Below are 8,914 nucleotides of genomic sequence, written 5' to 3'. Positions count from 1 at the left end.
CTATTTTTACCTCTTCCTCACCCCTTTTATTTTTGAATTTTTGAGAAATGGTGCGCGTTTTAGGATTTTTCGCTATATCTATTGAAGATAGCATTTAGAATCTCATCCCGATTCATTGCATCTTTTTACTCTAGAAGTAATGTTTTACAATATTTTCTCTACATTTTTACTTCATCATGTAGCGGCGAGTTTTTTCTTTCTAATACATCAGTCCCGAACAGAAAGTCTAAAGCGATATTACAGACTCATCACTTTCCGCATCTACCTGTTTCTCTATTTTTACCTCTCCCCCTTTTTTTTCTTTTTAAATAGCGCGGCATGCATATAGGCCGAATGCCGATTTTTTTTTTATTCGCGCATAGTAACCGTGCGAGTTTTAGGATTTTTTCCGCTATATCTACTGAAGATAGGCCTATCATTTAGAATCTCATATAGTTCCAAATTAACGCCTGTAGTCCCAAACTTTCCCTAAAAATTCTAGAAAATCGGTACAATATTAACAATTTTAGTGTTGAAATTCGTGTTTTACTAGAACTTGTGAATGTGATCTCTACAAATTTGAAAAGAAAATGAGAACATTTGAGAGATATTTACGATTATGTGCGCATGAACAAACGAGGTCAGAACGGGGTTAGCAGTCGGATGTAAACACGGGAAAATGTGGCTTTTTTATATAGCACTAATTTTCTCAAAAATTAGTCGGACAAAAAACGACAACCAGCGGGCATTTAAATGTGAGCTATCTGCAGTTGATAGCAAAATCACACGAATCCGACAAACACCAAAATGACATAAAACAGATAGAGAAATGTAAAAGCTTTATTTCAAAGTTTATTTCAGCGTCATACGGTATTCGGTTCTTGAGATATTTCAATTTAAATATTACCCATGTAAATCAATGCAGGAGCTCTATAGACACCGGCACCAGAATCGAGCAAATTACGGCATGTCGGCCATTTTCTTTTAGTATAAAAATCGGTACTAGGTCGAATGCAGAGCTATAAAGAAATGTTAAAATGACGAAGCTGACCAAAATTGCTATCTTCAGAAGATAGCAAGCAAACAAACAAACATTGCCTAGCACGCGTTGTAGATGATGATTCAGTACGGCGCGAAACGGCAAAACTGCATCATGAACGGTGTCGCGCGCTAAGAGAAAAATCGGCATTAGGCCGACTGCAGAGCTACAAAGAAATGTAAAAATGACGAAGCTGACCAAAATTTAAAACGGCACTTATAAAGCAGAGATTATCATCTGCATGTTTCTCTATTTTACCTCTTCCCCCAGGGGTTAGCAGTCGGATGTAAACACGGGAAAATGTGGCCTTTTTCATGTTTTTATATAGCACTAATTTTCTCAAAACTGTTAGTCGGACCTAAAATGTGTAGTCATTTTCAGAAATGTTATGAAGAATTTTGTTCTAGTTAAGATGATATCAAATACATATTTCAAAGTTGGACGTAACTCGACTTATGGCCAAAACGCGACCCCTATTTAGCACGTAAAGTCTATGGAAAGCTTTTTTGTGGTATGTACCCTTTATCTCGTTCAGCAGACAAAAACGACAACCAACGGGCATTTAAATTTGAGCTATCTGCAGTTGATAGCAAAATCACACGAATCCGACAAACACCAAAATGACATAAAAAGATAGAGAAATGTAAAACTTTATTTCAAAGTTTGTTTCAGCGTCATACGGTATTCGGTTCTTGCGATATTTCAATTTTAATATTACCCATGTAAATCATTGCAGGAGCTCTATCATGAGACACCGGCACCAGAATCGAGCAAATTACGGCATGTCTCGCCACATTTTCTTTTAGTATAAAAATCGGTACTAGGCCGAATGCAAAGCTATAAAGAAATGTTAAAATGACGAGGTTGACCAAAATTGCTATCTTCAGAAGATAGCAAGCAAAAAAAAAAAAGATTTTAATATTAAAAAAAAAAAAAAAAAAAAAACCCCAAAAAAAACATTGCCTAGCACGCGTTGTAGATGATGATTCAGTACGGCGCGAAACGGCAAAACTGCATCATGAACGGGGTCGCGCGCTCAGAGAAAAATCGGCATTAGGCCGACTGCAGAGCTATAAAGAAATGTAAAAATGACGCAGCTGACCAAAATTTAAAACGGCACTTATAAAGCAGAGATTACCATCTGCCTGTTTCTCTATTTTACCTCTTCCTCCCCCTTTTATTTTTGAATTTTTGAGAAATGGTGCGCGTTTTAGGATTTTTTCGCTATATCTATTGAAGATAGCATTTAGAATCTCATCCCGATTCATTGCATCTTTTTACTCTAGAAGTAATGTTTTACATTATTTTTTCTACATTTTTACTTCAGGATGTAGCGGCGAGTTTTTTCTTTCTTATACATCAGTCCCGAACAGAAAGTCTAAAGCGATATTACAGACTCATCACTTTCCGCATCTACCTGTTTCTCTATTTTTACCTCTTCCCCCCCTTTTTTTTTTAAATAGCGCGGCATGCATATAGGCCGAATGCCGATTTTTTTTTTATTCGCGCATAGTAACCGTGCGAGTTTTAGGATTTTTTCCGCTATATCTACTGAAGATAGGCCTATCATTTAGAATCTCATATAGTTCCAAATTAACGCCTATAGTCCCAAACTTTCCCTAAAAATTCTAGAAAATCGGTACAATATTAACAATTTTAGTGTTGAAATTCGTGTTTTACTAGAACTTGTGAATGTGATCTCTACAAATTTGAAAAGAAAATGAGAACATTTGAGAGATATTTACGATTATGTGCGCATGAACAAACGAGGTCAGAACGGGTTAGCAGTCGGATGTAAACACGGGAAAATGTGGCCTTTTTATATAGCACTAATTTTCTCAAAAATTAGTCGGACAAAAACGACAACCAGCGGGCATTTAAATGTGAGCTATCTGCAGTTGATAGCAAAATCACACGAATCCGACAAACACCAAAATGACATAAAACAGATAGAGAAATGTAAAAGCTTTATTTCAAAGTTTATTTCAGCGTCATACGGTATTCGGTTCTTGAGATATTTCAATTTAAATATTACCTATGTAAATCAATGCAGGAGCTCTATAGACACCGGCACCAGAATCGAGCAAATTACGGCATGTCTCGCCATTTTCTTTTAGTATAAAAATCGGTACTAGGCCGAATGCAAAGCTATAAAGAAATGTTAAAATGACGAAGCTGACCAAAATTGCTATCTTCAGAAGATAGCAAGCAAAAAAAAAAAAAAAAAATATTAAAAACAAACAAAAAACAAACAAACATTGCCTAGCACGCGTTGTAGATGATGATTCAGTACGGCGCGAAACGGCAAAACTGCATCATGAACGGGGTCGCGCGCTCAGAGAAAAATAGGCATTAGGCCGACTGCAGAGCTATAAAGAAATGTAAAAATGACGAAGCTGACCAAAATTTAAAACGGCACTTATAAAGCAGAGATTATCATCTGCATGTTTCTCTATTTTTACCTCTTCCCCCCGGGGTTAGCAATCGGATGTAAACACGGGAAAATGTGGCCTTTTTTCATGTTTTTATATAGCACTAATTTTCTCAAAACTGTTAGTCGGACCTAAAATGTGTAGTCATTTTCAGAAATGTTATGCAGAATTTTGTTCTAGTTAAGATGATATCAAATATATATTTCAAAGTTGGACGTAACTCGACTTATGGCCAAAACGCGACCCCTATTTAGCACGTAAAGTCTATGGAAAGCTTTTTTGTCGTATGTACCCTTTATCTCGTTCAGCAGACAAAAACGACAACCAACGGGCATTTAAATTTGAGCTATCTGCAGTTGATAGCAAAATCACACGAATCCGACAAACACCAAAATGACATAAAATAGATAGAGAAATGTAAAAACTTTATTTCAAAGTTTGTTTCAGCGTCATACGGTATTCGGTTCTTGAGATATTTCAATTTTAATATTACCCATGTAAATCATTGCAGGAGCTCTATACGCTGGCGAAGTTACGTAATTAATCAGATTAATTACCATAGCAATAGGTGAAAACAATTTTGAACATATCGCGCTGCACTACACGCAGATTACACTCATCACCTGTGTATGTCTGCAATCATAGATTGAATACAATACCGGTCTATTCAAAGATACTAATCTTACAGGTGCAATTGATCAGCATGATATGCTTCAATGCAGAGGTACCGCGTGAACGTATCAGTGAAGCGCGGTATATTCAAAAATTGTTTTCACCTATTGCTATGGTATTTAATCCGATTATTACGTAACTTCGCCAGCGTATAGACACCGGCACCAGAATCGAGCAAATTACGGCATGTCTCGCCACATTTTCTTTTAGTATAAAAATCGGTACTAGGCCGAATGCAAAGCTATAAAGAAATGTTAAAATGACGAAGCTGACCAAAATTGCTATCTTCAGAAGATAGCAAGCAAAAAAAAAAAAGATTTTAATATTAAAAAAAAAAAAAAAAAACCCAAAAAAACATTGCCTAGCACGCGTTGTAGATGATGATTCAGTACGGCGCGAAACGGCAAAACTGCATCATGAACGGGGTCGCGCGCTCAGAGAAAAATCGGCATTAGGCCGACTGCAGAGCTATAAAGAAATGTAAAAATGACGCAGCTGACCAAAATTTAAAACGGCACTTATAAAGCAGAGATTACCATCTGCCTGTTTCTCTATTTTTACCTCTTCCTCCCCCCTTTTATTTTTGAATTTTTGAGAAATGGTCCGCGTTTTAGGATTGTTTCGCTATATCTATTGAAGATAGCATTTAGAATCTCATCCCGATTCATTGCATCTTTTTACTCTAGAAGTAATGTTTTACATTATTTTCTCTACATTTTACTTCATCATGTAGCGGCGAGTTTTTTCTTTCTAATACATCAGTCCCGAACAGAAAGTTTAAAGCGATATTACAGACTCATCACTTTCCGCATCTGCCTGTTTCTCTATTTTTACCTCCCCCTTTAAAAACAAAAAATAGCTCGGCATGCATATAGGCCGAATGCCGATTTTTTTGTTATTCGCGCATAGTAACCGTGCGAGTTTTAGGATTTTTTTTCGCTATATCTACTGAAGATAGGCCTATCATTTAGAATCTCATATAGTCCCAAATTAACGCCTATAGTCCAAAACTTTCCCTAAAAATTCTAGAAAATCGGTACAATATTAACAATTTTCGTGTTGAAAATCGTGTTTTACTAGAACTTGTGAATGTGATCTCTACAAATTTGAAAAGAAAATGAGAACATTTGAGAGATATTTACGATTATGTGCGCATGAACAAACGAGGTCAGAACGGGGTTAGCAGTCGGATGTAAACACGGGAAAATGTGGCTTTTTATATAGCACTAATTTTCTCAAAAATTAGTCGGACAAAAAACGAGAACCAGCGGGCATTTAAAGTTGAGCTATCTGCAGTTGATATCAAAATCACACGAATCCGACAAACACCAAAATGACATAAAACAGATAGAGAAATGTAAAAGCTTTATTTCAAAGTTTGTTTGAGCGTCATACGGTATTCGGTTCTTGAGATATTTTAATATTACCCATGTAAATCAATGCAGGAGCTCTATAGACACCGGCACCAGAATCGAGCAAATTACGGCATGTCTCGCCACATTTTCTTTTAGTATAAAAATTGGTACTAGGCCGAATGCAAAGCTATAAAGAAATGTTAAAATGACGAAGCTGACCAAAATTGCTAACTTCAGAAGATAGCAAGCAAAAAAAACAAACATATTAATATTTAAAAAAACCCAAAAAAATAATGTTCAACAACAAACATTGCCTAGCACGCGTTGTAGATGATGATTCAGTACGGCGAGAAACGGCAAAACTGCATCATGAACGGGGTCGCGCGCTCAGAGAAAAATCGGCATTAGGCCGACTGCAGAGCTATAAAGAAATGTAAAAATGACGAAGCTGACCAAAATTTAAAACGGCACTTATAAAGCAGAGATTATCATCTGCCTGTTTCTCTATTTTTACCTCTTCCCCCCGGGGTTAGCAGTCGAATGTAAACACGAGAAAATGTGGCCTTTTTATATAGCACTAATTTTTTTTAAACTGAAGTTAGTCGGACCTAAAATGTGTAGTCATTTTCAGAAATGTTATGCAGAATTTTGTTCTAGTTGAGATGATATCAAATATATATTTCAAAGTTGGACGTAACTCGACTTATGGCCAAAACGCGACCCCTATTTAGCACGTAAGTCTATGGAAAGCTTTTTTGTGGTATGTACCCTTTATCTCGTTCAGCAGACAAAAACGACATCCAACGGGCATTTAAATTTGAGCTATCTGTAGTTGATAGCAAAATCACACGAATCCGACAAACACAAAAATGACATAAAACAGATAGAGAAATGTAAAAGCTTTATTTCAAAGTTTGTTTCAGCGTCATACGGTATTCGGTTCTTGAGATATTTCAATTTTAATATTACCCAATGCAGGAGCTCTATAGACACCGGCACCAGAATCGAGCAAATTACGGCATGTCTCGCCACATTTTCTTTTAGTATAAAAATCGGTACTAGGCCGAATGCTACGAAGCCCCAGAAGGGTAATAGTAAAAAAAAAATTGTGACAGTGAAAAAATATTTTTTTACCTTTTTATCATACTAAAATAAATTTTTGGTGGGCAGTCAAAAATATATTTTTACCTTTATATCATACTAAATATTGAAAATATATTTTTCGTGGTGAGTTAAAAATATTTTCTTATACCTTTTTATCATATTTAATAGTGAAAATATTTTTTGCTGCGGCAGGAAAAATATTACCTTTTTATCATACAAAACATCTCATCCCGATCTTTCTACTAGCCATGTTTTACGTTATTTTCTCTATATTTATATTTCACCACGTAGCGGTGAATTTTTTCTTTCTAGTACATCAGCCCCGATTAGAATTTTAAAGCAATATTACAGACTCATCACGTTTCGTACCTACAAGGAAAGTCTTAGGGTATATTTTGATTTTTGTCGCTATCTATACTGAAGATAGCATTATTAACATCTCATCCCTATTCATCATCTCTTTCTACTCTAAAAGCAATGTTTTACATTATTTTCTCTATATTTTTATTTCCTCGTGTAGTGGCGATTTTTTTCTTTCTAGTACATTAGCCCCGATCAGAAATTTTAAAGCGATATTACAGATTCATCACGTTTCGTACCTATACATGTTTCTCTGGTGTTTTTTTAATAGCTCGGCAGCATTAGGCCGAATTACGATTTTTTTAATGCACGCACGCGCAGAGCGAGCGCGATGTTAGGAGAGTCTTGGGGTATAATTATTTTGATTTTCGTCGCTATCTACTGAAGATAGCATTGAACATCTCATCCCGATTCATCATCTCTTTCTACTCTTGAAGCCATGTTTTACATTATTTTCTCTATACTTTTATTTCATCACGTAGCGGCGAATTTTTTCATTCTAGTAGGTAGCCCCGAATCAGACATTTCAAAGCAATATCACAGACTCATCACGTTTCGTACCTACACTGCAAATGTTCCCGAACACGTGACGCCTCTCAGACGCGTCCGAGGTGTTCATAATTGTCTCTTTAGAACACTAGTGTATTTGAAAATATGATAAGCCTTGCACATTAGTGTTCTTTTAGTATAATGTAGAACACATCGTATTGATCAGACATGTCACAAGTGTTCTGAATGATTATATTGAATACTGGTATTCAAAAATGGAACGGATGAGCAGATAGAGGCGTTGGAGAGCTGCGACGTGTCAGCGAGAAATACACGGTGCTCCTTTGGAGGAGGGATATAAGTAACAACAACAATGGCGATGAAACGTGGAAACGCTTCCGGGAAACGCTATAACAAACTGTCTATTCCAAGACAAATGGGATGATAGTGAGAGTAAATTCGAAGGATTTAGAGAAGAATGAAATTCAGGGCAACTTTGGGAGCGACTCGGAGCCCGTAGGCCTATATCTGTGGACAGCGATGAACAAGCATAGGAGAGACACAAGAGGGTGACTATGGCCGAGCGATTTTAATCGCAGGAAAATCGCATTGAAATGCGTTGCGCTGTCAGCCGGGAGATACGATCGGCGAGGGTTCGAGCCTTGGGCTTGCCTTAGGTGAAAACTCTCTGATTTCATCTCTCGGAATTCTTCGGAACACCGCCATTATCTTGTTTATACTACCATGTATTTGTTTATTGTCGAGTAATGAGATTTTGAAAATGTATAAATAAAGGTTGAACACCAGCATTCTGAAAATCAATGTTTGAACACGTGTCATGTGTTAAAAAACTGTTACATTTCTTTCATGTGTCCGAGGTGTTCATAGATAGTAATTTTGAACACCAGAGTTTAAAGGATTAGAACATGTTACACTAGTGTTCTGAGATAATAACACCTGTGTTCTCTACATTAACACTAGTGTTCTCTAAATAAGTTGAACACGTGTCATGTGTTAAAAAACTGTTACATTAATGAACGCGTTCCATGTGTTCTGGCCAATTTACAGTGTAGTACCTACATGTTTTTGCTTTTTACCCTTTTTATTAGCTAGGCAGCATTAGGCCGAATTACGTTTTTTAATGCGCGCAGAGCGAGCGAGTGCTAAGAAAGTCGTATATAGGGTATATTTTGATTTTTGTAGATACACAGTAAAAAATATTTTAAACAACTGCTTAAATTTTTTTAGCAACATAGACTGTTTACGCCGGTCAACTTCTGTTTAAAGTTTAAACAACCTTGGGTTGTTTAAACTTTAAACATCCAATTGTTTAAAATTTTAAACAATTTTAATTGCCATTTGAACTCTTTATTATTTATCTTTGTTAATTAACATATATTTTAAATGCTGATAAATCGTGGTTGGCTGCCCATGATATCTGTTAAATTCAATGTTTTATGAATATAATTCTACCACGCAGAGGG

The sequence above is a fragment of the Amphiura filiformis genome, chromosome 5, assembly GCF_039555335.1.
Source record: "Amphiura filiformis chromosome 5, Afil_fr2py, whole genome shotgun sequence".
NCBI classification, from domain to species: domain Eukaryota; kingdom Metazoa; phylum Echinodermata; class Ophiuroidea; order Amphilepidida; family Amphiuridae; genus Amphiura; species Amphiura filiformis.
The sequence above is the reverse complement of the archived record's forward strand: the minus strand, read 5'-3'. Positions refer to the sequence as shown.